The 27756-nt window shown below is 33.5% G+C and overlaps 1 pseudogene; it reads right to left on the bottom strand.

Annotated features, from left to right (window-relative positions):
* Positions 1 to 19709: 19709 nt before the first annotated feature.
* On the bottom strand, positions 19710 to 19804 carry LOC129529402 (uncharacterized; annotated as a pseudogene).
* Between the last annotated feature and the right edge of the window lie 7952 nt (positions 19805 to 27756).

Raw genomic sequence — 27756 nt, 5'->3', positions numbered from 1 at the left:
AGGCTGGTTCAATATATGCAATTCAATAAATGTAATCCAGCATATAAACAGAGCCAAAGACAAAAACCACATGATTATCTCAATAGATGCAGAAAAGGCCTTTGACAAAATTCAACAACGCTTCATGCTAAAAACTCTCAAAAAATTAGGTATTGATGAGACGTATTTCAAAATAATAGGAGCTATCTATGACAAACCCACAGCCAATATCATACTGAATGGGCAAAAACTGGAAGCTTTCCCTTTGAAAACTGGCACAAGACAGAGATGCCCTCTCTCACCACTCCTATTCAACATAGTGTTGGAAGTTCTCGCCAGGGTAATTAGGCAGGGGAAGGAAATAAAGTCTATTCAATTAGGAAAAGAGGAAGTCAAATTGTCCCTCTTTGCAGATGACATGATTGTATACCTAGAAAACCCCATTGTCTCAGCCCAAAATCTCCTTAAGCTGATAAGCAACTTCAGCAAAGTCTCAGGATACAAAATCAATGTACAAAAATCACAAGCATTCTTATACACCAGCAACAGACAGAGAGCCAAATCATGAGTGAACTCCCATTCACAATTGCTTCAAAGAGAATAAAATACCTAGGAATCCAACTTACAAGGGATGTGAAGGACCTCTTCAAGGAGAACTACAAACCACTGCTCAAGGAAATAAAAGAGGATACAAACAAATGGAACAACATTCCATGCTCATGGGTAGGAAGAACCAGTATCATGAAAATGGCCATACTGCCCAAGGTAATTTACAGATTCAATGCCATCCCCATCAAGCTACCAATGCCTTTCTTCACAGAATTGGACAAAACTACTTTAAAGTTCATATGGAACCAAAAAAGAGCCCACATTTCCAAGTCAATCCTAAGCCAAAAGAACAAAGCTGGAGGCATCACATTACCTGACTTCAAACTATACTGCAAGGCTACAGTAACCAAAACAGCATGGTACTGGTACCAAAACAGAGATATAGATCAATGGAAGAGAACAGAGCCCTCAGAAATAAGGCTGCATATCTACAACTATCTGATCTTTGACAAACCTGAGAAAAACAAGCAATGGGGAAAGGATTCCCTATTTAATAAATGGTGCTGGGAAAACTGGCTAGCCATATGTAGAAAGCTGAAACTGGATCCCTTCCTTAGACCTTATACAAAAATCAATTCAAGATGGATTAAAGACTTAAACGTTAGACCTAAAACCATAAAAACCCTAGAAGAAAACCTAGGCAATACCATTCAGGACATAGGCATGGGCAAGGACTTCATGTCTAAAACACCAAAAGCAATGGCAACAAAAGACAAAGTTGACAAATGGGATCTAATTAAACTAAAGAGCTTCTGCACAGCAAAAGAAACTACCATCAGAGTGAACAGGCAACCTACAAAATGGGAGAAAATTTTTGCAACCTACTCATCTGACAAAGGGCTAATATCCAGAATCTACCATGAACCCAAACAAATTGACAAGAAAAAAACAAACAACCCCATCAAAAAGTGGGCAAAGGACATTAACAGACACTTCTCAAAAGAAGACATTTATGCAGCCAAAAAACACAGGAAAAAATGCTTATCATCACTGGCCATCAGAGAAATGCAAATCAAAACCACAATGAGATACCATCTCACACCAGTTAGAATGGCAATCATTAAAAAGTCAGGAAACAACAGGTGCTGGAGAGGATGTGGAGAAATAGGAACACTGTTACACTGTTGGTGGGACTGTAAACTAGTTCAACCATTGTGGAAGTCAGTGTGGCGATTCCTCAGGGATCTAGAACTAGAAATACCATTTGACCCAGCCATCCCATTACTGGGTATGTACCCAAAGGACTATAAATCATGCTGCTATAAAGACACATGCACACATATGTTTATTGCGGCACTATTCACAATAGCAAAGACTTGGAACCAACCCAAATGTCCAACAATGATAGACTGGATGAAGAAAATGTGGCACATATACACCATGGAATACTATGCAGCCATAAAAAATGATGAGTTTGTGTCCTTTGTAGGGACGTGGATGAAATTGGAAATCATCATTCTCAGTAAACTATTGCAAGAACAAACAACCAAACAGCACATATTCTCACTTATAGGTGGGAATTGAACAATGAGATCACATGGACACAGGAAGGGGAACATCACACTCTGGGGACAGTTGTGGGGTGGGGGGAGGGGTGAGGGATAGCATTGGGAGATATACCTAATGCTAGATGAGGAGTTAGTGGGTGCAGCACACCAGCATGACACATGTATACATATGTAACTAACCTGCACAACGTGCACATGTACCCTAAAACTTAAAGTATAATAATAAAAGAAAAAAAAAATTTTTAAATCAAAATGTAGGTCTGTAGTTTTCTGTTAGTCTCTACCTATTTTTTTCCTTTAAGGGTAATCTGTACCTCATATAATGTACTGTTAGGGTTGCTTCCTCTTTTATTTCTGAAAGACTTTGCATAGAATTGTTACTATTTATTCTTTAAACATTGTGAGAATACAGGAGTGAAACCTTCCTGACCTGGAATTATTTTGTGTGTGAGTTTCAAATTATACATTTAATGTATTTAATAGATGCAGGATTATTCATGGTGTCTCTTTATTTTTAAGTGAATTTTGTAACCTCTTTTCTCTCAAGTAATGTGTCAGTTTACCAAACTTTTAAAATGTATTTGCATAAAATTTAAACATTGTGTGCTTACTATCATTTTATAACCTATAGTATAATTAGTGACAGTCTTTCATTACTGGCTTTAGTATTTTTTCTCTTTTTTGTTAAGTATAGCTAGAATTTTTTCATTTTTTAATAAATTAGCTTTTTATTTTATTGATATTCCATTTTGGTGTTCTTTCAATTTTTATTGATTTTTGTTCTTATATGTATTTTATTATTTCTTTGTACCTTAGTACATTTCGACTGCAATAGAAAAATACCTCTTTGTTGTGGCTTATAAACAACATAATTTTTTAATTTATAATAATATAAACTTATAACTTATAAATTTACTTCTCATAGTTCTGGAGGCTGAGAGGTCTGAAATCAAGGTACTCAAAGATCTGATGTCTGGTGAGGGCCCATTTCCTGGTTCATAGAGGGTTCCTTCTCTCTGCATCTTCACATAATGGAAAGAGCAAGGTAGCTCTCTGGGGTCTCTTTTGTAAGAAAACTACTCATTTACTATCCTTAATGTAGTACTAATTTAGTACCCTTATAAAAGAGCCCCAGATCTCTACTTTCATGATCTAAGCATCTCCCAAAAGACCCCATCTCCTAATACCATAAGTTTGGGAGTGAGGATTTCTACATAGGAAATTCGAGGAGACACAAACATTCAGACAACAGCATTCTGTTTTGTTTGGGTTTAATTTGCTTTAGGAATTGATTAGATTCTTATTTCTTTTCTAACATAAACACATGGCACTATTACATTTATTTAATTCTTTTTTTCTAAAAAATTTTTAATTATTATGGATACATAATAGTTGCACATATGTATGGGGTACATATGCATACAAGCATATGATGTACAATTATCAAATCAGGATTCTGATATTCATCACCTTAACATGTATAGTTTCTTTGTGTCAATATTGTTTAGTTATCTTAATAAATTGACCCCTTTATAATCAGTGAGTATATTTTCTATCACTGGTAATATATTTTGTTCTGAAATATATTTAGTTTGACATTAATATAGTAACTCTAGTTTTCTATAAATTTTTGTTTGTACTACACACACAGATACCTATGTATTTATATTTACAGTAGAATTTTAGTAGACAGAATTAGATTTCTGATTTTTCATTGATGTGTATGAATGATTTACGTGTAATGTAATGTGATTATGAATAAGCTTAGGTTTAAATATACCTTCTTGCTATGTTTTCTATTTATCTTATATGCTCCTTGTTCAATTATTTATCCTTTTTTTACATTTTGTAGATTAGTTAAATATGTACTTCATTATTTTATGTTATTTCTACTATTGGTTTACTAATGTACTTCTTTTTTTAGGTTCTGCTTTAAGGTTTAAAATATAAATACTTCTGTTTTAAGGTTTAAAATATAAATACTTCTACTTTAAGTTTTAAAATATAAATACTTAACTCATCACAGCCTACTTTCAAATAACAGTATATCACTTGATATGCAGTATAATACATTGCCAGTTTTTTTCTGCAGACACACATATACATCTCATAAAATTTTACTTCTGCCTTAGGAATCTTTCTTATAAATGACAATGGAGGATGGCTGACAATGAAATTCTTTAGATTTTGTTCAGTGCTGAGACAACGTTGAGATGAGCAAATTACCTCTGGTGAAAAACTTAATGAGGCACTCTCTCGGGTCACACAAGGCACAAGTCTTGCACTCTGAATGTCAAATATATAACTCTGAAAGTGAGTAGCTCTTTAGGTTTTGGGACCTAGTTGTGTCATTTACTTTACCCTAGTTCCAAACCTATTTTTAATTTTCTAAAAATAAACAAGCCCTATTTTACTTTAGTGCTTAAAATTTTCTACTTGTTATAAAAATGTAGATAAAGCTGTTTTTTTATTATTTAATTATTTATGATTGCTCCATTGTCTCCAAGCTTTCATAGTTTCTGAAGAAAATTGCCCGTATTTGTGTGTGTGTGTGTGTGTATTTCTTTTGATGTGGATTATTTTTTCATCTCTGATGCCTTTTAAGATTTTTCTCTTTATCACTGATTTTCAGAAATTAGACTATAGTTTACCTTGCCATTTTGTCTTTATTTGTGATTCTAATAACATTTTGACAATGGTTTCTTCCAATTTTTGGTTTTGTTCTTCCCTACCACATACTCACACACATACATCCACTCAGTGTTCTTCTGGGACTCCATCTCTTCTTGTATTATGCTGCTTGATATTGTCCAACACAGTGTGGTTGTTTTTTCAAATGTGTCTATGTTTTCTGTTTTGGATAGTTTATATTGTTATGTTATCAAAATCACTGGTATCTCTTCTACAATGGTTAAAGTGCTGTTAAATTTATTCATACATTTTTAATCTAATATACTTATTTTTTCTGTTTTAGGAGTCTGCTTGTTTTTATTTCTTCCATTTTTATCTTCTCATAATATACATATTTTCCCATCTTATTTGAAAAAATAAAGCATATTTTTAACACCTGAATTAACATGTTTCAACACGAATTATTATGTTCATCAAAACCAGGTATTGTGAATTCTATATTGTTATGTGATGGATTTTGTTGAATTCCTTTTGTATATTTGTATTTTGTTCTCAAACACAGTTAAATTATTTGGAATCAGTTTGATGCTTTTAGAGATTGCTATAAAATTTTCTTAGAGAAGATGTAGAGTTGCTTTAGGTTTAGGAATGAGTCAGTTCCATCACAAAAGCAGGATTCTTCCAAAGATTCTACCTAATAGCTCATATATTACCCTGTCTTCTACTTTGGTTTGTGGCAACAATAATATTTGCAGAGCTTTCTGAGCTTTGAGAATTGTTCTTCAAACCCTTTGTGTTGGCATTTTACCCCAGGCTTCAGTTATTTTCTCTCATGTATTCACAGTTTAATATTCAATGAAGGACTCAATAATTTCCTAGGAAGGTCTACAGGCACACGGTCATCTGTATTCATTAGCATGGGCTGCTATAACAAAATGCCATAGACTGAGCAGCTTATAAACCACAGAGATGTATTTCTCAGTCTAACCTCACATGGTGGAAGAGGGAGGGGTCTCTCTGACACCTTTCATAAAGGCTCCACTCCCATGATCCAGTCACCTACCAAATTGCCCATTTTTTAATATTATCACCTTGGTGGTGAGAATTTTAATATACAAATTTGGGGAGGTCAATTAGACCAGAGCATAATTCTTGGCAGATAAAAGAAGCCATAAGAAAGCTGGTGTGATCAGACCAGAATGAGCCACAGGGAAGTTTTAAGATACAATAAAATATTAGGCTAGACGATTAAAGTACTCTGTCATTAGAAATTATATCTTTCAGATGAAATCTACCCAATTCTTGCTTGTACATCTTGCTAAAGTTTTAACTTTTCCATTGATTTCATTATATTTGTCATGTCTTTCCTATCAATTTAATTTTCAATTATCTTCACTTCTTATACATACTGCTATATATTATTTAATCATTCTGCCTTAAATTATTTTGTGTACAGTTATAATACTTCAGCCTAGTTTACTAGGCACTCATTACAGTTGTTCCTCTGTATTTGTGGGGTACTGGTTCTAGGAACCCTCAGACACAAAAATCTACAGATGCTCAAGACCCTTCCATAAAATGATGTATAATAGTATTTTATACACCTACATCCACACTGTCACATACTTTAAATCATCTCTAGATTTCTTATGACACCAAGTACAATGTAAATGTTATGTAGGTAGTTATAGTGTGTTCTTTAGGGGATAATGACAAGGCAGAATTCCATATGTGTTCACTTTTTCATAAATGTTTTTCCAAATATTTTTGATCCATGGGTGGTTGAATCCACACATGCAGAACCTATGGATATGGAGGGTCCACTGCACTTTTTTCTATCCTCCTAAGTACATATTGGTTTCTATTTTTGTCTTTTTTAAATCTTAAATTGTAGTCATACTACAAATTCGATCTTTTCTATTGTTTCATTTTTTTCTATTTCTTGAACAGTATTCTGTTTCTGTTTCAATGCATTAGTATCCACTTATTTATGTTTACCAAAATATTATACAGTCAAACAATTCAGGAAGACTTTGAAAATTTAAAGTCAACAGATTTGTATTAGCCTTAATTATATCATCTGTAATAAATCAGATTATCCTGTCATTGGGATTAAATATTAAAATCTATTTAAGACATCTTAAAGAATATTTCAGATATTATGTATACTTAATATGGATATTTGTTTTCTTCCCTTCATTTTCTGATTTATTTTTGCCTTTTCATTTATATTGTTTTATGTACCTTACAGTTACATAAACTCCTTAGTATCTGGAAACTTGTCCTCTTATTTTAATGTGCCATTCATCTCCTTAGCACAATTTCTTACACATATATGTTCTACAAATGTTTATTAAATGAATTAGTGTCAACTACATGCATGCTTTAGTCATTAAGCTGTCAAAGGATTGATCTGCTTTACAGCTTTGTCAAACTATAGAACTTTAATCCTTTTGCCATATTTTAAAAATAATACATGTTTAGGTAATAATAAAATCAATATTCATACTCATAAAAAGATTGTAAAAGCATTGTAGGCTAACCACATACATTTTGGAAAAGAAACTGAAATTAATTCTTAAATTCTTTCAAATTCTTCATCTTATTTACTCATTTTGTAAAGTAAATGTTTATCTCGTATTTTAGTTTTAAGCTCTTAGAATCTTCAACAATATAGTTTTTTGTACATAAAATATTTAAATCAACTTAATCTATGTACATGTTATAAACTAAGTTCAAGTAAAATTACATAAAATGCAACAATGCATTTTATTTTTCTATTCATAGTTTTGTAATAAATCTTGTAAGTTTAAGTAATTATTTTAGTTAACGCTATGAAATTCTACCTAGGCAGGTTAGGTGTTAATTTCCCAATTTGTATGCAAACTGAACAATTTTCTCTGGGCTCTTCATCATTTCATCTTTCCACTTATCTTTCTCTATTTTATCCAAATAATATTTATTGTATTTTGCCCCATTTAAACTAATGAATAAAAATTTCCCTCAGTGTAAACTCTATGTTGATGTTTCAAATAGAATATTTTATTCCCTGTGTGTTTTGAGTAGTAGCACCTTTAATGTTTTATGTATTTATATTTGTACAAGGCATATTACACATCTGAAATGAACACAGTACTAATTAGCATAAAGTCAATGTTAGCCTTAGACTTTACAAGTAAGTCTACAGAATACAGAAAGAAAAAATATAATGTCATATGTACTCCTTAAACAGTTGTATCAGTGGAAAAACTGATGATGCATTCACGTTTTCCTCAGTATTTAGTGAGGAGAGCAAAAACGAGTAATAAGAAGGCAAGAAAAAATATCCACTGCGTCACTGTAACAGGCACTAGATGATGAGGTCATAGAATGTATTCATCTTTATTTATTCAGAAATTAGCTCCATACCTAGCACATAAACACTCCCATCTCAGGTCTCAGTTGGCTTGTGCTTCTGTAACAAAATAGCTGAGACTGATAAGAACAGAAACTTGTTTCTCACAGTCCAGGAGGCTGAAAAGTTCAAAACCATGGTTCTGGCAGGTTTGGCACCAAGTGAGGTCCCAGTTTCTGCTTCTAAATTGGTAACTTGAATGCTGTGTCCTTACATTAGCTAGTTCCTTCAGCCCTTTTGTAATGCACTAATCCCATCTATGAGTACAGAGTCCTCATGGCCTAATTACTCCTAAAGGCCTGACTTCTTAATACTATCGCATTGAGGATTAAGTTTCAAAATGGCTTTTAGAGGGGAGACAAACATTTAAGCTAAAGTATAATAATCCATAATTTTTGAATGAATGAACAAAAAGTCACTTGCATTTAAATGTGGAAAGGTAGATACTTTCAGTGTCAGTTATTTTCTGTACAATTGTGATTATTCCTCATAAAAATTCAGAGCAATCAGTTGGCTTTCAATTAAATTTACACATTAGTTATAAACATTTTAAATGTTAACTCTGTTTCTACCCTTCATGATATTTAATATGTATATTAATTTTACAAGAATTACTTAAATATTTTTCTTCCAATTTTCTAATTATATTTCCCTTGTTGAAATGAGCAAACACACAAAATATCAAGTGACAGACAATGCATTGCTAATGTCTTACTTTGGTAAGATACTTTCATTAGTATTTCAAATAGAACTGAGATTTTTATTTTTATGTATTTTTTAACCAAACCTGACTCATATTATAGATGATCTAAAGTATTGATGTAATACAAAACCATTGTATTTCTTGGCACAAAGAAAAAACGTGGGTCATGTCAAACACCTGCAATGACAGTAAAATCATGTCACAAATAGATAAGCTAATTATGTTGAAAAATGATTATTCACACACTATGTTAAAGCATTGTCCTTTTCCTTTGTTGGAGGGCATTTATTCATAGACATCATGTGTACTTTCTTCCCAAAGGGTAAAGTTGACCTAGAACCCTATGGACGACCCTTTATAGTTAAGCTTGCCAACTACTTGTCAGAAATGATTAGTGAGAAATGTAGGAAAGAAAATTTCCCCTGTTGATAACAGGGGGCAAATAGAAGATGCCCTGAAGTTGTCAAGGAATCACATTTTTTTAATAAGAATATTTTTTATTTGATAATATCTAATATCACAGATCAACCTTTATTTATACATATTCTAGACATGTGTTGAACTTGACAGGTTTCGGTAATAGAAAATTCTGTGGCAACTCACAAAAGAGTAAGTGTGCATTGTAATCATTTTTATTATAAATAATAACTGTGTCTTTTTTGATAAAATGAAGATATAATAAATCATGATTTCCCCTCAATCATATCTTTTAGAAACTGAGTTTATGTGTCTTTGGATTTATAATAATCACAAACTCACATTTTATGTTAAAATACTCATTAAAATGAGATAATTTATTACAACTTTATTTTGGATTATATTCTGAATGTCTTACAACATGAAAGCTAAAGAATGCTATACATTTTTTGAAACAGATTTATATAAGCCTCACAGTCTGTATTATGAAATTATTAATGGTAGAGTAACATTTTGATCTACTAGATTCATAAAATTAGTGAGAATTCTTCAGCTGTTATTTTGAATCCTCTCTTTATATCTCTTAATAATACAGATAACACAGATTTGAGCTACAGGAAAATGTAATATGCATTGTGTTTGAACAAAGTGTCTATAATTTTGGATGTACATCAACCTATACTGTATCCCTATGTTGTGTAAGACTGAATATCCTAGATCATATTGGATTATTACAGTCAATAATATTTTACATAAAACATCAAAAAATAATATGGTATTCATTTATAACCCAGAAAAATGAGTAACTCCCAGGAGAAATTTAGTTTTCATTGCTCCTTATGCTAACAACTTTAAAGTTCAAATGCTAACTTTCTATCTCCATTTTATTTAGAATGTATAATAAATCTTTCATGACAAAAGATGAATTTCTATTTTTTTTTTTTTTTTTTTTGAGATGGAGTCTTTTTCTGTCGCCCAGGCTGGAGTCCTGTGCTGCGATCTCGGCTCACTGCAAGCTCCACCTCGTGGGTTCACACCATTCTCCTACCTCAGCCTCCCGAGTAGCTGGGATTACAGGCACCCGACACCACGCCTGGCTAATTTTTTTTGTATTTTTAGTAGAGGCGGGGTTTCACCGTGTTAGCCAGGATAGTCTCAATTTCCTGACCTCGTGATCTGCCTGCCTTGGCCTCCCAAAGTGTTGGGATTACAGATGTGAGCCACCATGCCCGGCCTCTATTTTTGAAAGTTACCTTTTGTCATTTTTTTATCTGCAGTAGTGTGGATTAGAAACCTGGCTCAGTCCTACCACTAAAATAATTCTTAAAAGTTGGATGAAACATTAAAAAAAACTTGCTTTAGTGTCACAATGATCAGGCAAGAAGACAACAATTTTATGAAAATTAAGGTTTTACCTTGAGAGCATTCTCTGGTCCTGATAAGGATGAGGCCATGTTTCTTGGCACTGTAAAAAGCAGGGGACCAGAGACAAAGCTCAAAGTCCAGCCAAATTGGAAGTGTAGTAAGAGAATACTCTTACACTATTGGTGGGAGTGTAAATTAGTTCAACCATTGTGGAAGACAGTATGGTGATTCCTCAAGAATCTAGAACTAGAAATACCATTTAAGCCAGCAATGTTATTACTGGGTATATACTCAAAGGATTATAAATTATTCTACTCTAAAGACACAGGCACACATATGTTTATTGCGGCACTATTTACAATAGCAAAGACTTGGAACCAACCCAAATGTCCATCAATGATAGACTGGATAAAGAAAATGTGGCACATATACACCACGGAATACTATGCAGCCATAAAAAAGGATGAGTTTGTGTCCTTTGCAGGGACATGGATGAAGCTGGAAGCCATCACTCTCAGCAGACTAACACAGGAACAGAAAACCAAACACTACATGTTTTCATAAGTGGGAGTTGAATAATGAGAACACGTGGTCACAGGGAGGGGATCATCAGGGAGGGGCTGTAGGGGGTGGGGGCCTAGGGGAAGGATAACATTAGGAGAAATACCTAATGTAGGTGATGTGTTGAAGGGTGAAGCAAACCACCATGGCTCATGTATACCTATGTAACAAAACTGCAGGTTCTGCACATGGACACAGGGAGAGGAACATTACACACCGGGACCCGTTGGGGGTGGAGGGCAAGGGGAGGGAGAGCATTAAGACAAATACCTGCATGTGGGGCTTAAAACCTAGATGACGGGTTGATAGGTGCAGCAAACAACCATGGCACATGTATACCTATGTAACAAACCTCTACGTTCTGCACATGTATTCCAGGACGTAAAGTGAAATATAAAAAAAAAAAAAAAGAATGCCCTTTTCTGGGGTTCTCACTAATATGACCTGTGTAACTTGAAAATCCTCAAGACAGAAATTTAAAGTGATCTCATTCTGTTTATAACCCTGGGCCCTTGGTACAAACAAATTTATATAATCCTTTTGGGAACCCTATTTCAATTATATCCTAAAATTATTTGCATAAATATACTTCCATTAGTTAGGAATTGACAGTAAAACAAAACAAAGCACACAGAGAAAGATGGTGCATGAAAAGAACATAGGAGGAAAACAGGGAGATAAAAGAATCACATGAAGAAAGACTCCAGATACTGGAATTATAAGAATGTATAACAAACAAGTTTGAATTAAGTAAGAATTAAAATCAATGATTTAAAATTTAATTCAAACAATAGTAAACACACAACTGACACATTCATAATATATTAGAGATAGCTAAAGTGAGAATAACCACATAACGTAAAACATAGTTAAATTCACTGTGACTCTTAAGAGATGTATAAAAATGAACAATAAAGAGAAAGGATTCAGTGATATGAAAGACAGAATGAAAATGACTATCATATATGAAACTGGAGTCTAATATATTCATTAGTGAGATTTACTGACATCCCTAATGAAAGACATCAAATTCTCAGATTCAGGAGAAATAAGACATTACACTCAAGATACATAAGATGAATTCATTCCTTGGCACACCTAAGTTTTTATCATAACCTGTACCTTCAATCATCTTCATTCTTCCTGACCTGATCTATTTTTCCCATCGTATTTACCACCTTCAAACATATGGTACACATCCTATTTACTGTGGGTATCTTATATTACAATATAATCTCAAAACAGATTTTGTTGATTTTATTTACAAGATGTAACCAAAGGGCCTAGATTATCTTTATAGCACAGTATATGTTCAAAATTTATTACCAAATAAATACAAAGTACATTTATGAAAGGTGAAGGAGAATATAAAACAGAGGGAAGATCTTCAGAACTACCACAACAAAATGACACATAACTTAAATGTCAAAATACCAACACTGACTTCTTATCAACAGCAATAAAAAGTAGGAAAAAATTTGGAAAATATCCTCAGTGAGTTTAGACACATTTCTATACATTAGAGGTTTATAAAACATAGAAACTCCTTTTATAAATGAGTCAAAATAATGACATTTTAAACAAAGAATAACAGAAAATTTATCATCCAAAAGCACCTTCCAAAGAAATCTCAAAAGACAAATTTCAAACAAAGGAAAATGATCACAGATAAAAGATTTCGGATAAAATAAATAATAATGAGAAAAATAGAATATATATGGGAGGCATAAAAAAGAAAATAAAATTTACTTCAATACAAAATTGAAATGTGTAAAGATATTTTGGTGGGGGTCTCCATTGCTCTTCAGCTTTGATTATTTATTTTAAAAACTCTCAGAACTCAGAGAAGCAATTATACTCATGTTTACAGTTTATTAAAACAAAAGGATGCAGTCATATCAACAAAGGAAAAAGATTCTCAGGGCAAAGTCCAGGAGACTCCAGGCACAAACTTACAAGTGTCCATCACAGTAGAATCACATGCAGATACACTTCAAACTCCCAGTAATGCTGCATACAACCACATGTGAATTCTTGGCAATTAGAGCAGCTTATTTATTCTTTGATGTCCCAGGTTTTTATTGGTGGTTAATCACATAGGCATGCAATGCCCACGTGGCAAAACTCGGCGAATTCAGCTTCCTTTCCATGATCCCTCTAGAACAAAACCAGGCATTCAGCATAAATCATATCTTTGAATAAACGTATCTGGTTAAATTGATACCACATGGTTCAAATAAATACAGCATGTCTCAGGGCCTCAGGCATATAAAGTCAGTCATTCACCATAAACCCAAGGCCTCAGATATACAAAAACACTCTTCAGGGTAAGACTATTTCCAGAACTCGGAGGCTAGCTAGTCCTAAAAACAAACCTTACCTTTGAATGTGCAGGGTTGAAGAAACCCTGGCCTGCTGAGTTAACACATTCTTGCCTAATCCATATTTATTGTCCTTGGTCTAATCTCTCCTGTAGCAAAACAATCATATTTTTCTGAGCATCTACATTGAATATGGCATTTATATGACAGTAACAACAGTAATATTAACATGAATATGCCTAACATTTTATGGACACAGTGTAGGGTAAAGATTGATATTTAAAAATTACTAATGCATCCTACAAGGCCATTACATACACTTTAATATTTTGTACAAATGAAATTACTCATTCCTCCTCTCAATCTGCTTTTATTTTTACTTTTTGATAAATCTGTGCAGAACTATTTAGCATTGAAATTAGATAATGGTTAGCTAAATTCTGTTTTCTCAGGCCATTTATTATTCACCAAGATTACATTCTGAAGAGGCTTTAACTCAATATCTTAATATATTTGATTATAAATATAAGCATTATATAACTTCTCTACATAAGCTAGTTGAATCTTACCAACAATGCTAGTGTAATGTCATATTGCAGTATGATCATGTTACAATTCAGTTTTATTACAGAAAAAGTTATTAAGAATGATGGAGCTATTTGTTACAGCTACTCAACATAATTGGTTCTTGTCTTTATACCGTATAGTATTATAAATAAGTGTTATTACTACTCAGCATGATTTGATTATTTCTGGGTTTCTGATGGGTTGTGGACTTAGCCAGTCACCCTGTCTCAGTTCACAGGCCCTAATTGACAATGGTCTCTACTATATGCTGTGATACACCAGGATACACTTCCTTCCTATACACAAGACACAAGAATAAGAATAGTTAATATCTCTGCTACCTGTACTACAGGATGTCTTATCCTTATCTATTCTTGGGACAATGGCAATAACAATGAATTAATATAAATTATGAGTGACCTCAGAGATGGGGTCCCTAAGATTATATAAATGTGTCCTTCTGCATCTAAGAAGAACCATTGCCCTATGGTTATTTAGGCCTCCATCTGTGTTAAAGTGATAAAGTGATGCTATTGAGTCATAATACAAGCTCATTACCAGTGTTGGGTCCTAGCATTATCCATCATTAATTGTTGAGTTACCTTACCAAGTTCACTAAAACTTCATCATTTTTTCCAGGTTGAATCCCATCCCTTCCTCTCTCATAGATGAGAATTCCCTCTAATCTATTTATTTTAGTTAATAAATCTTCTTTCCTTAAAAGCCATTCATGATTAAAAATGAATTCAGCTTTTCTCACAATGCCTAGATCAGCATCTATCTCCCTGAAGGTTTTTTTCTGTTTGTAGGCCAATGCTTAACCCAAGAGGGTTGTTGTCATTGTATACTAGATTTAACTGGAATGAGGAACCATGTTTTACACTCCAGACTGTTTGGTTCTCAGTACGAGGATAAAAATAAGAAAAAACAAAACAACAAACAAACAACAACAAAAAACAAGAGTTCTCTACAATTTTCGAGAAACAGAAGAGGAAGAAATGCTTCTCAATTCATTTTATGAAGCAAGCATGACACTTGAACAGAAGAAGACAAAGATGATAAGAAAAGAAAAGGAAAACAAACAAACAAACAAAACTTTAGACCAACATAACCTAGATGCAAATCTACAAATATACCCTAGATGCAAAATCCTCTACAACTTGAATACCACACTATGTAAAAAAGTGACACATGACCAAGCCATGTTTATTCAAGAAGTGCAAGACAGTTGCAATATTTTAAAAAATCTAATAATATAGTTCATCATATTAATATTCTAAAATAGGAAAATGCATGATCATTTCAATAAATGCAGGGGAAAAAGACACTATTCAACAGTTACTTGTGATAAAAATTCAGTAAACCAGAAATAGCAGAAAATTCCTTCATCTTGATAAAGAGCATACAAAAAATCCATCATATTTAGCTGTGAAACACTGAATGTTTTCCACATGTATGCTCAGGAATAATAGCAAAGATGTTTGCTTTTATCACTCTTTTTCAACATAATACTTAGAGTTCTATCCAGTGTGTAAGGAAAAAAAGGAAGAATAAAATAAATGCAGACTGGAAAGAAATAAGTAAAACTGTTCCTATTTGTAAATAATACGATTATATATGTAGAAATTTATACAGCATTTAGGAGAGAGAAGGAATGTAGAAAAGGGAGAGGAAGGGTGAGGCAAAAACAAAGGGGAAGGAGAAAGTAAAAGAACAGTGGAAGGAGAAGCAGTGTCTCATAAAATTAAGAAGGATTTAGCAAGATTAGGACAAAAGGTAAAAACAGGTTTCCTGATATTTTTAATTGCATTTCAATAGCTTTCCAAACATAAATATTTCTCAGGTAGTTGAATGCTTTGGTCAATTTAGAGAGTGATGGAAGGCTGTTTTAATGAATTTCTAGTGGCCTTTTGTGTAGAGGATTTGCTGGTCTTTTCAAGTGACCATAGTCCACATTGATGGGTTGATTGAATATGGAAACCATCTTGAACTCCCAAGATAAACGCCAATTAGTAATGATATATTTTACAAACACACGTGCATGCACACACATACACACACAGACATGAGAGGATTTCATTGGATAATATTTTGCTGAAGTTTTTGAAATCTAAATTCATCATCTAAATATATATTTGTCTACAGGACATTTTCTTGTAATGTCTTTTTTATGGTTTTGATATGGGGATAATGGTAGACTCATAAAACATGTTGAAAAGTGTTTCCTCTTTTTTATTTCTTAAACTTTTGTGTAAAGTATAAATTATATCTCCTTAAATATTAGTAAAATTTGTCAGTTCATTTATCTAGGTGGGTATTAATAAATTTAAAACATATATATAGGGATGTTCATGTTAGTGCTTTCTTTTTGAGCTTGCCTTAGTAGTTTGTATCTTTTGAGGGATTTATACACTTAATCTAAATTAACTAATTTACATTTGTAAATTTCATCATGGTATTCATTTAGTTATCCTTAAACTGTTGTAGGACAATGGAAATGTTACTTCTATCATTCTTTTTTTTTTTTGTTTATTTGTTTTGAGACAGAGTCCCGTTCTGTCGCCCGGGCTTGAGTGCAGTGGCCTGATCTCTACTCACTGCAAATTCCACCTCTCAGCTTCAAGCAATTCTTGTGCCTCAGCCTCCCGAGTAGCTGGGAATACAGGCATGCGCCATCACGCTAGGCGAATTTTTGTATTTTTAGTAGAGACAGGGTTTCACTATGTTGGCCAGGCTGGTCTGGAATTCCTGACCTCAAACGATCCGCCTGCCTCGGCCTCCCAAAGTGCTGGGATTACAGGCATGAGCCACCACCCCCAGCCACTTCTATCATTCTTAAAATTTGTCAATTATTTATTTCCTATTATTTTCTCCTTAGTCTGGCCAGAGATTTAACAATTTTATTGATCCCTTCAAAGATCTAAATTTAGTTTAATTTACTTAGCTATATAATTTTTCTCCGTTTAATGTTGTTTATTTCTTCATTAACCTTTATTATTTTCTTCTTTCTGATTGCTTCAGAATTTGTTCTCATTTTTATAATAACAAGTTGGAAGCTTTCATCATAATTTCAAGGTAATTTTTCTTTTCTAATGCAAGCTCTTAATGGGATAGATTTTTCCCTAAACACAGAAATTTCCACATTTTGGTATGTTATACTTTTTTAAATTTCTCTTACTTTTGGCTAGGTTCATGTTTAAATATACATATGTGCAAGAATATTTTCCCTTGATTTATATGGATTTAGAGGTTAAAAAAAGGCAAAAAAATTATTTTGGAAATTTCTAGGAGACTTAGTTCACCATAATTGTTACATAATTGTGCATATGTTGCAAGTAATGTATTAAGAAAAGTATTTATATCTGTATACATGTATGGTCCTTAATGATGAAATTAATGCACAGCTGTCTAACTATGATAATTTCCTTATAATCACACTAGTTTTTCTTTGGTGCCACAAGATGATGAACCTCACTTTAGTGTGACCAAGCAAAATGAGGTACAAAAACAGTCCAATGTGAAAATATCTCAAATTCATATTAATTTAAAAAATATTTTACACGTAAATTAAATTAGAAATTAAATATATATAATATATTTTATTTCACAAATATTTGCTTGCCTTTAGAACTCAAAGTTCAAAACCTTCTATTGTCATCTTCAAATAACTAATTTTTAAGTTAATTTCTACTTGGTTCTATGAAAATACTACCACACAATGTGGAGATAAAGAAAACATTTACAGAAAAATTGTCCATATGGACACATTTTAAACAGATGATCTAATTAGCATAATAGCCACCAAACTGGTAAATAAACAGTTTTGTTGATTTGCTGCTTAATCAGCATCTATTCAGAATTCTGTAATATTGTTTAGTAAAACAGTTTATTTCCATCCATAAATGTATTTTATAAATTTATGCCCGGTAAACTTCCAGGTAAACCATCGAAATACTAACTGTTTTCTACAAGTGATGGTCTTTTTTTTTTAAGCTGCTTTCTATAGTGAATTGATGAGAGTGAATGAAGATTAAAATGCTGATTCTGTAATAAAAGCCAATGCCGGCATGCTGATATATAATCTCTAAAGATCAAAAAATATTCATGCCTTATTCTCAGATTTTTAATAGTGGCTCTAAGCAGTCTTAAAAATTTATTATTTAGACACCTTATCCTATATTTTAAAAATATTTTCTTAGTATACTGTGGATGTTATACAAGTCATATAATGGATAGAGAATTTCTTACGTAAATTTACAATATAATTTTTTAAATAAAACTTTTGTGAAATTATTTTCAAATGTTATAAATGTGAATGAGTTTTGTTGTATTGGTTCCAATATTTCTCGTAAATGGAAAACGTCATTTTCCCTGGGAATTAATATTTGGAGCTGGTGTTTAAGAAAAACCATGTTTGATGTTGGAAAATGCTATGTGCGGTATAACTATAGATGTTTGGAAAGCAGCTCAGTTATGCTACAGATAAAGAAAGGAGAGAAAAATGACAGAAGGGGAGGTTTGAACAAAACAAAATAATACCTGAAAATGTTGAATGGATATGTAATATTTGTGAATGTTTATGTTCTCTATTTCACCATTATGTAAACATTTATATTTTCAAAGGGAGACAATAATTATATTTTGAAATCTTTTTTTTATAGAGTGCTGTATTTTTTCTTTTCAATTTCAATTTGGTGAGCAAACAAAATCAGTCAGATTATTTTACATAATTAGGTTTCCTTTTTGAGATTTGTTGAAACTCTTTATCCTTTATGTATGTATTTCAGGTAGTATAATAAAAAAGAAATATAAAATGATTAGATATACATAAAAGTATTGTAGATTATGTTTTTCATATTTTCTTTCTTTTAATGTATTTTGCAGATATAGCCATTCCAGATTATGATTTCACAAACTAAGATGATTCTCAGTAGGGAAGCATTACTGCATGTTGTTTTCATCGAAGGGAGCTTAGTTTATTTGCCTGTCTGAATATTGACATCATATTACTAATTTACACATTGGGGAAAGGGTCAAGAGAACTCCAAATTTTTGTTGACTTGATATTAACCTGATAGGGGAATGTTAATAACTGACAAAATATATCCACAGTAGTTAGACATCAAATTGTGTTTATTTTTTTAATCTACTGCATGTTATTGAATTATTTAGATAGATAGATGATGATAGATAGATAGATAGATAGATAGATAGATAGATAGATAGATAGATTTATTAGATGTACAAGGAAATAGAATTCACTGGTGGGCATGCGTAAAGAGGGGGCAGCTCTTTTCTAATGCAGGGCTAGCTGCTTGTCCAGGGGCCCATGATCCCAGGGCTATATTTGGCCCCACAGCCATCCAGGATGAGTTGTTTCTCAGCCACCAAGTCTTAAAATGTATATGCATTAAACTTTGTAAAATCGCACTTCTTTGAGATGTGGCTTTTTGGGCATTCACTGAACTTGTATTTGGCCCTAAATAAGGCCTCAGTCACATGCTACAGGGTTTGCAGCTTGGTATGGATGAACATGGCCAATGTGAACTCTGACCTCTGGGTCCTGAGGCTTTCCAAAGGCATACTACATCTGGTCTTAAACCTAGACTAGGGAAAGCACTAGATCCAAGACATAAATGTCCAATGGCAAAGGCTGTTGTACACAAGGAACAGGCTGCTGTACACTACCTAGGATGCTGCTGTTTGCAGCCCTTGCACACCAGGCCCCATGTGGCTTAATTGATTGTAGAAATTATTTTATATATTAAGTTTTTGGGGATTTGTATCTTTTATTCAAGATAGCTAAATGTAATTTATATTAGACCATATACAGTAAGTTGTAAATTATAGAAGTTGTGCATATCAAAATCATATTCAGTGGGCAATATGGCCTTTAATATAATGAAGTTTATTGATAAAAATTAAAATAAAATAATGTGGTTTTGTAATGCTCTTGTATGTTAACTAAAACAAATTAATAAAACCTATTGAAACCCATAATCATTTAGACTATCTACTTACACTTTGGGAGGCCAAGGTGGGCAGATCACCTGAGGTCAGGAGTTCCAGGCGAGCCTGGCCAACATAATGACATCCCATCTTTACTAAAAACACAAAAATTAAACAGGTGTGGTGGTGCATGCCTGTAATTTCAGCTACTCAGGAGGCTGAGGCAGGGAGAACTGCTTGAACTTGGGAAGGGGAGGTTAGAGTGAGCTAAGACTGGGCCACTGAACTCCAACCTGGGCGACAGAGGGAGACTCCATCTCATAAACAAACAAACAAACAAACAAAAACACAACAAAAAAACTATCTACTTAAATACCATTCTATTAAAATAAATATTTTTCTGTGATGTTAGGTTTGTTTTGTCTCAATAATATAAATAGTGTATTGGTTGTCTCAAAGTGTTAAATGGAAGCATATTTTATGGCATTGCTGAAATATCTACCAACTTTTCTTACTCTAAGTTATGCAATGGTGCATTGATTAATGCATTGGAACTTGTTAAGCAGTTTGCATGTCTGAAAAATCAAGGTTCAGAGTTATGTAGGTTAAATCCGGCAATCAAATATCAGAGAGATATTTCAGAATATTATTTTTGTATACCAGAAAACACTTTTCAAAAAAAAAAAGTAAGGTCATTAGGAAGGCATTGTAAAGTTAATCTTTTCCAGCAAAGGTATTACATTTATTTTTCTGGAGTTCTTTACTTATAAAATGTAGAATGTAGTTATAGGATCTAGTCAGCGTTAAATTGATTGAAAAAATGAAAAACACTGTTTCATTTTTAAATAGATCAACAATTAAGCAAGTTGTTTATGTTGTCCCACTGATATACTAGAATACGCTACATTCTTTTGGGCATCTTTTAGACCATAGGGCTAAAATTTTGAAAATGACAGAGAGACAATTAGGAGCTCAGCACAAAGCAAAATGTTATGAATCAGGAAAATAAATAGAACAGAGATCAAAATTAGGTAGATGCAGAATTGGAATGATACTGAAAACAAGAGATGGAACTGCAGAAAATACTATGGCAGATCATTCATTCCTTTGAATGGTGAAAGTAGTTAATACAATGGCTGACAATTGAAATGAAAAACCAGACCTAGATGAAAAAATGCAAACCAGAAAACTTACCTAGTCCTATTATTTTACTCAATTGTGGGAAATACATGAAAAAAAGTTGTTCGTTATGAATCCTTTTTTCTAATATGGGAAGAAGGCACCACTAAACCTTTCTCATTTTTTTACTCAAATGTTTGTGTTTTCTCATAGAACTTATAATTTTAATTTATTTTTCAATATATGTTTCCCATACAGTCTAGTTAGATTCATAGTTGCAATGTTTCATGTGATATATTTGCTCCCTATGGAATAGAACATAACATTAATCTTTAGATGTGTCACTAGAGAGATTTGTATATATCCACATAAATCTACAGTTGCAACTAGAAAAATTATCCTGTGAAAATTTTGTGATACAAATGTCTTTCAACTTTTTAAAAAGTAAAGAGAAAATGATGAACAAATATGAGTTGGAAATCAGAATGAACAAATCATGAAAATGTAGTGTACCCCTTCAAAAATTTTGAAAATTAAGAGAAATCAGTAAAACAGCTGTATTATCATTTACAAAAATGTTTCTCTACCTATAGAACAAACAATTACTTTGTCCTCTAATTTCCAAATAACTTACAGAACATTTATTTCCTACTGTCACTGGAATGGCAGGCTGGCAGGCTGAGTTGGTAGCCCAATTGGTTCCTCACATCAAAAGATTCCCTTTATTATTTCCTTATTTTCTCTTTATTATTTCCTCATTTTCTCTTTAATTCTGGCACTCCTTCATGATTGAACTTACAGATGTTCTTTTGTCTACTAATTTTCGAGTAAGCCTGTGCTCTCTATAACTTTCAGTCTCAATGTCCTTCTACCATCAGCCTTTTATCTAAACATTCTTATTCTGGTTTGTTTCCTTGAACTCTTGACATCAATCTCTGTTCCTTCAATATTCTGTTTCTTCTACTGGAAGCACTCTTTCCCAGATTTCACCCACTTTACTCTTCTCAATCTCTGTGTCTGAGTTAAATACTTCCTTAAGTTTCTATGTAGGATTGTCTGTCCATCTATAATTTTTCTATATCTCTCATGCTAACATACTTATATCCTTTACTGAAAAATGTCTCCTTTAAAAAAAATCAATGTGTTTGTTTACTTTCTTAAAATGCCCTCTTAAACTGCAAGGTCAAAGAAATAAGTATGATATTTGGATATTAATATCTACCACTTAATACAGAAACTATTCTAGCACTTGTATAGGTAGTATAAGACATAATTTTAGAACTCTAAAATAAAAACTCATAAACTGAAGTTGAATATCCATTTCCCACTGCTATCTCCTTTTCCTTTTAACACATTGATATCATTTGGGTCTGTGTCCCCACCCAAATCTCATGTCAAACTGTAAGTCCCACTGTTGGAGGTGGGGCCTGTTGGGAGGCAATTGGATCTTCGGGCGGTTTCTCTTAAATGGTATAGCACCATCTCCTTGGTGCTGTTCTTGTGATAGTGAGTGAGTTATTGTGAGTCTGGTTGTTAAAAGTGTATAGCACCTCCCCACCTCTCACTCTTCTTCCTGTTTCCAGCCATGTGAAGTGCTGGCTCCCCCTTCACCTTCTGCCATGATTGTAAGCTTACTGAGGCCCCCGCAGAAGCCCAGCAGATGCATCATGCTTTCTGTATAACGTGCAGAACCATGAACCAATTAAACTGCTTTTCATTATAAATTACCCAGTCTCAGGTATTTCTTTAGAGCAATGTAAGAAAGGACTAATATAGAAAATTGGTAGAGGAATATGATATTGTTGTAAACATGCCGGAAAATGTGAAAGTGGCTTTGAAACTGGATAGTGGGCAGAGATTGGAAAGGTTTGGAGAGATCAGAAGAAGACAGGAAGATGAGGGCAAGTTTTGAACTTACTAGAGTCTTGTTACATTGTTGTAACCAAGCTACTGATAGAGACACACAATGAAGTCCAGGCTGAGGAGGTCTCAGATGGAGATAAGGAACTTAATGGGAACTGGAGCAAAGGTCACTTTAGTTAGGCATTAGCAAAAAGGTTGGCTGCACTGTGCACCTGCCCTAGGGATCTGTGGAATTTTGAACTTGAGATTATCTCAAGTTCTGGTGGGTATCTGGTGGAAAAAATTTCTAAGCAGCAAAGCATTCAGGAGGTAATCTCACTACTTCTAACAAACTATTTTGATGTGTGTGAGCAAAGAAATGACCTCAAACTGAAACTTATATTTAGAAGGGAAGCAGAGTGTAGAAACTTGAAAAATTTGTAACCTGGCCATGTGGTAGAACAAAAAGCCCATTTTCAGGAGAGAAATTCAAGCAAGCGGCAGAAACTTGCTTAACTAAAAGGAAGGCAAATGCTGATAGCCAAGAAAATGAGGAATACCCTCCAGGGCATTTCAGAGACCTTTGTGTCAGCTCCTCCCATCACAGGCTCAGAGGACAATGAAGGAAGGATGGTTTCATGGCCCAGGCCTAGGGCCCCACTGCCCTATGCAGCCTTGGGACACTACTACATGCATCTCATCTGTTGCAGCTCTAGCCATGGCTCCAAGTGGCCCAGGTACAGCTCAGGATGCTGCTCCAGAGGGTTCAAGCCATAAGTCTTGATGGCTTCCATGTGGCATTAAGCCTGAGGGTGCACAGAGTATAAGAGTTGAGGCTAGATTTCAGAGAATGTATGAACAAACCTAGATGTACAGTCAGAAATCTGCTGCAGGGTCAGAGCCCTGATGGAGAATCTCTACGAGGGCACTGAAGAGGGGAAAGGTGGGGTTGGAGCCACCACACAGTGTCCCTACTGGACCACTATCTAGGGGAGCTATGAGAAGAGGGACACTATCTTCCAGACCCCAGAATGGTAGATCCACCAGCACTTGTACCGTGTGCCTGGAAATGGTGCAAGCACTCAACTTGAGAGCAGCTGTAGGAGCTGAACCCTGCAAAGTCACAGGAGTGGAGCAGCACAAGGCTTTGGGAGCTCGCCCCTTGCAGTGGTATGCCCTGGATGGCGTCAAAGGAGATTGTTAAGCTTTAAGACTTAATAACTTTCCTACTGGGTTTCAGACTTGCATGGGGCCTGTAGCCCCTTACTTTTGGCCAATTTCTCCCTTTTGAAATCGTAGTGTTTACCCAATCCCTATATCCCCATTATACATTATATCTTGGGAGTTTTTTTTTTTTTTTAATCTTACAGGGTCTTAGGCAGAAGGGGCTTGCCTCATCTCAGATAAGACTTTAGACTTTGGATGTTTGAGTTAATGCTGAAGTGAGTTAAGACTTTGGGGGACTGATGGGAAGGCATGATTATATTTTGCAAACTGAGAAAGACATAACATTTGGGAGGGACTAGGGCAAAATAATATGGTTTGGATCCATGTCCCCAATCAAATCTCATGTCAAATTGTAATCCCCAGTGTTGGAGGTGGGGCCTAATGGGAAGTTATTGGATTGTGGAGTGGTTTCTTTTTAATGGTTTGATACCATTTCCTTGGTGCTATTCTTATGATAGTGAGTGAGTGAGTTATTATGAAATCTGGTTGTTAAAAGGGTGTAGCACCTCCCCACCTCTCACTTTTCTTCCTGCTCCCAGCTATAGGAAGCACCGGCTCCCTCTTCATTTTCCCACCATGGTTATACATTTCATGAGGCCTCCCCAGATGCCCAGCAGATGCAACATTCTTTCTGTACAGCATGCAGAACTGTGAGTCAGTTAAACCTCTTTTCTTTATAAATTACCCAATCTCAGGTATTTCTTTATAGCAATGCAATAATGGACTAATACACACCTAATAATATTATTTCCTTGAATCACACAATCAATTACCAAAATCCTCTGTGCAAAATGGCTGGTTTAACTGCTAATTAAACAATATTTTTGGCGTTTCAATTTTGTTGTTATTATTGTTCAAAGCTTGTACAAAGCCTCCATCAAGTAGTCCAATTCTCCAGCTTCTGTCACTCCTGGACAACATTTGTATTTAAAAATACCTTTCAGCCAGGTGACACAAACCTGTTGTCCCAGCTACTCAGGATGCTGTGGTGGGAGGAACACTTGAGCCCAGGAGTTCTGGGTTGTATGCACTATGCTGATGAAGTGTCTGCACTAAGTTTGGCATCAATATGTTAGCTTCCAGGGAGCAGAGGACCACCAGGTTGCCTAAGGAGTGGTCAACTCAAAAACTGAGCAGAATAAAACTCCTCTGCTTATCAGTAGTGGGATGACCCCTTTGAATAGTCACTGCACTACAACCTGGGCAACATAGTGAGACCCTATTTCTTAACAAAAAAAGAAAGAAATACCTTCCATATTTCTGCAAGTATGTGAGTTATCTTTGATGTAGTGTTACCTTTTCGCAGTGAATGAAGTGTAATAACCTCTTGCTCATTTTGTTTACAAAAATAAATAAATAAATAAAAGCAGGGACATTCTAAGTGGAATCAAGTTCCAAGTAATACAGACGTAATACTATTTATACAATAATCCAATTTTATGATATATTTCATGTGCTGCTATCCTCAGTTATATTTACTCATGTATAGTTACACTTGTCAATGTCCTAGCTATAATCACCTATTTTTAGATTTTAATAAATATAATTAAATTAATAGCATTTCTATTTTTATAACAAGTTCTAAAATTAAGCCACAGTAGAAAATTCATGATAAGATTAAGTTTGATTTTTATTTCACTTTTATATGTATGAATCTTAAGAATTTGGTATTTCCTATCTAATATTTGTCTTTCTGTTCTTGGAAACTAATTTCAAATTATTTACAAGTTTCAGAAGTATGCAGCCAGTGAAGAATCCAATATCATTTTGTTCAATATACCTATAATTTGAACTTAAATATGTATACTTCCACAAATGTCACTGAAGCAAGTATTTCAAGTATTTATTTCCAGGTATAATTTCAATTATGGGGTATTCAGATATCTTGTTATATCAACAACTAAACATAATATATTAAATTATTTGAGATATAAAAAGTATATCTTGAAAACAGTGCAGTTCTAAACCTTTAAGGTAGGAAAGCAGCTCAGCAAATGTTTTCCTCCGCTCTCCATGAGGCAAATATCTAATGACTGTACACACACACTCACACTCACACACATACATACACATTCTGTCTCAAATATAGATATATATTCACACTCTGATTCAATGAATTCAACCTCATGACTAAGGATTTGAATAGATAGTATTTTTTAACCTTCATCCTTTCCTCTACTGCAATTTATAATTGAATTAGCTTACTTATTTCCTAGTAAAAACATTCCAGCATTGTGATACTATGATAAGGTTAAGATGTGAAAGTGTTTTTTACCATTTATTATAGAAAAACTATCCTATTTTCAGATTTATAAGAACCTTTTCAAATCCACCAAGGAAAAGTGTCTATGCCTTATAGATTGAAAAGCTCATCTTTACCAGTTAATTTACATTTTACTTTTTCCTAAAATAAAAGGCTCTCCATATCTGTAGGTACACAGTTTGACTTAATTATCCTATGTTACATATTGTACATAACTATATGAGAGATAATGGCAATTTAAACAAATAAAATGATGGCTATTTCTTTTTATTAACTTCATCATATTTCACTGAGGTTTTCCTTACTTTAGGCTTCCTTGATGGCTTCAATGTATGCTAAAAGTAAATTTTTATGTGAAATGTTTAAAGTATTTGAAAATGATGCTTATTGTTTATCAGGTTTTGCCACTATTAGCATGACTCAGTACCCATAGAGTCTGTCTCTTAGGGATGTGAAGCAAATGATTTCTCTGATCCAAAACATTTCATATGCCTTAAAAGTCAAACAATGCAAAGATGTGATATTTAGAATACTAGTTACATAATAATGGATAATGACTTAGCTTTTAAAACAACTGCTTTAAACATGACACATTTAAAGCTAATCTGTAACTTTCATGTGTTTCTGAAACTTCTACAATCACTAAATAATTTGAGTAAAGCAAATGGGTTTCAGACCGATTACAATTTGGAAAGATTGATTATAAATTTTTAATAATATGTAACAAAGAAAAATGTGGTCATTTGATTATATACCTCTTCCCCAAGATCAAGTAAATACTTTATCAATAGAAAAAAGAAAGAAAAGCAAAAAGAAAAGAAAAAGAAAGCAACACTGCTATATAGAACACTTTTTTTTCTAAATGGAATCTAGCAGCAAGAAAAAGATACTTGAAGATACTATTAAAAGATACAATTTAATATTAATATTGACCACATTTATAAATTCACATAATTTTATAAAACATATGCACTTCTGAGTATAAAACACACGTAATACAAAAAAGATTATTACGTTTTAAATTGTTAAAATTTCCTCAATAGTTTTTCCACACCTGATGATTACTCTCAATCTCAACAAGATAATTATAAATAATGTTTATTATTCAAAATAGATTATTTTGTGTGTGTGTGTTTTATTCAATTAGGTGGCAAATTATAAGATTTTGCCAGGTGATTCAGAGAAGTAGCCTGGAAAAGTTTATACAGATGGTACTAAATGAAAGATAGAAAATTAAAAATTTAAGTTAAATTTATTAGAAACAAAATTCTTTAAAAAATTATAGTTAGGTAAATAAATCA

This window comes from Gorilla gorilla, chromosome 22 (assembly GCF_029281585.2).
Source record: "Gorilla gorilla gorilla isolate KB3781 chromosome 22, NHGRI_mGorGor1-v2.1_pri, whole genome shotgun sequence".
NCBI classification, from domain to species: Eukaryota; Metazoa; Chordata; class Mammalia; order Primates; family Hominidae; genus Gorilla; species Gorilla gorilla.
The sequence above is the reverse complement of the archived record's forward strand: the minus strand, read 5'-3'. Positions and strand labels throughout refer to the sequence as shown.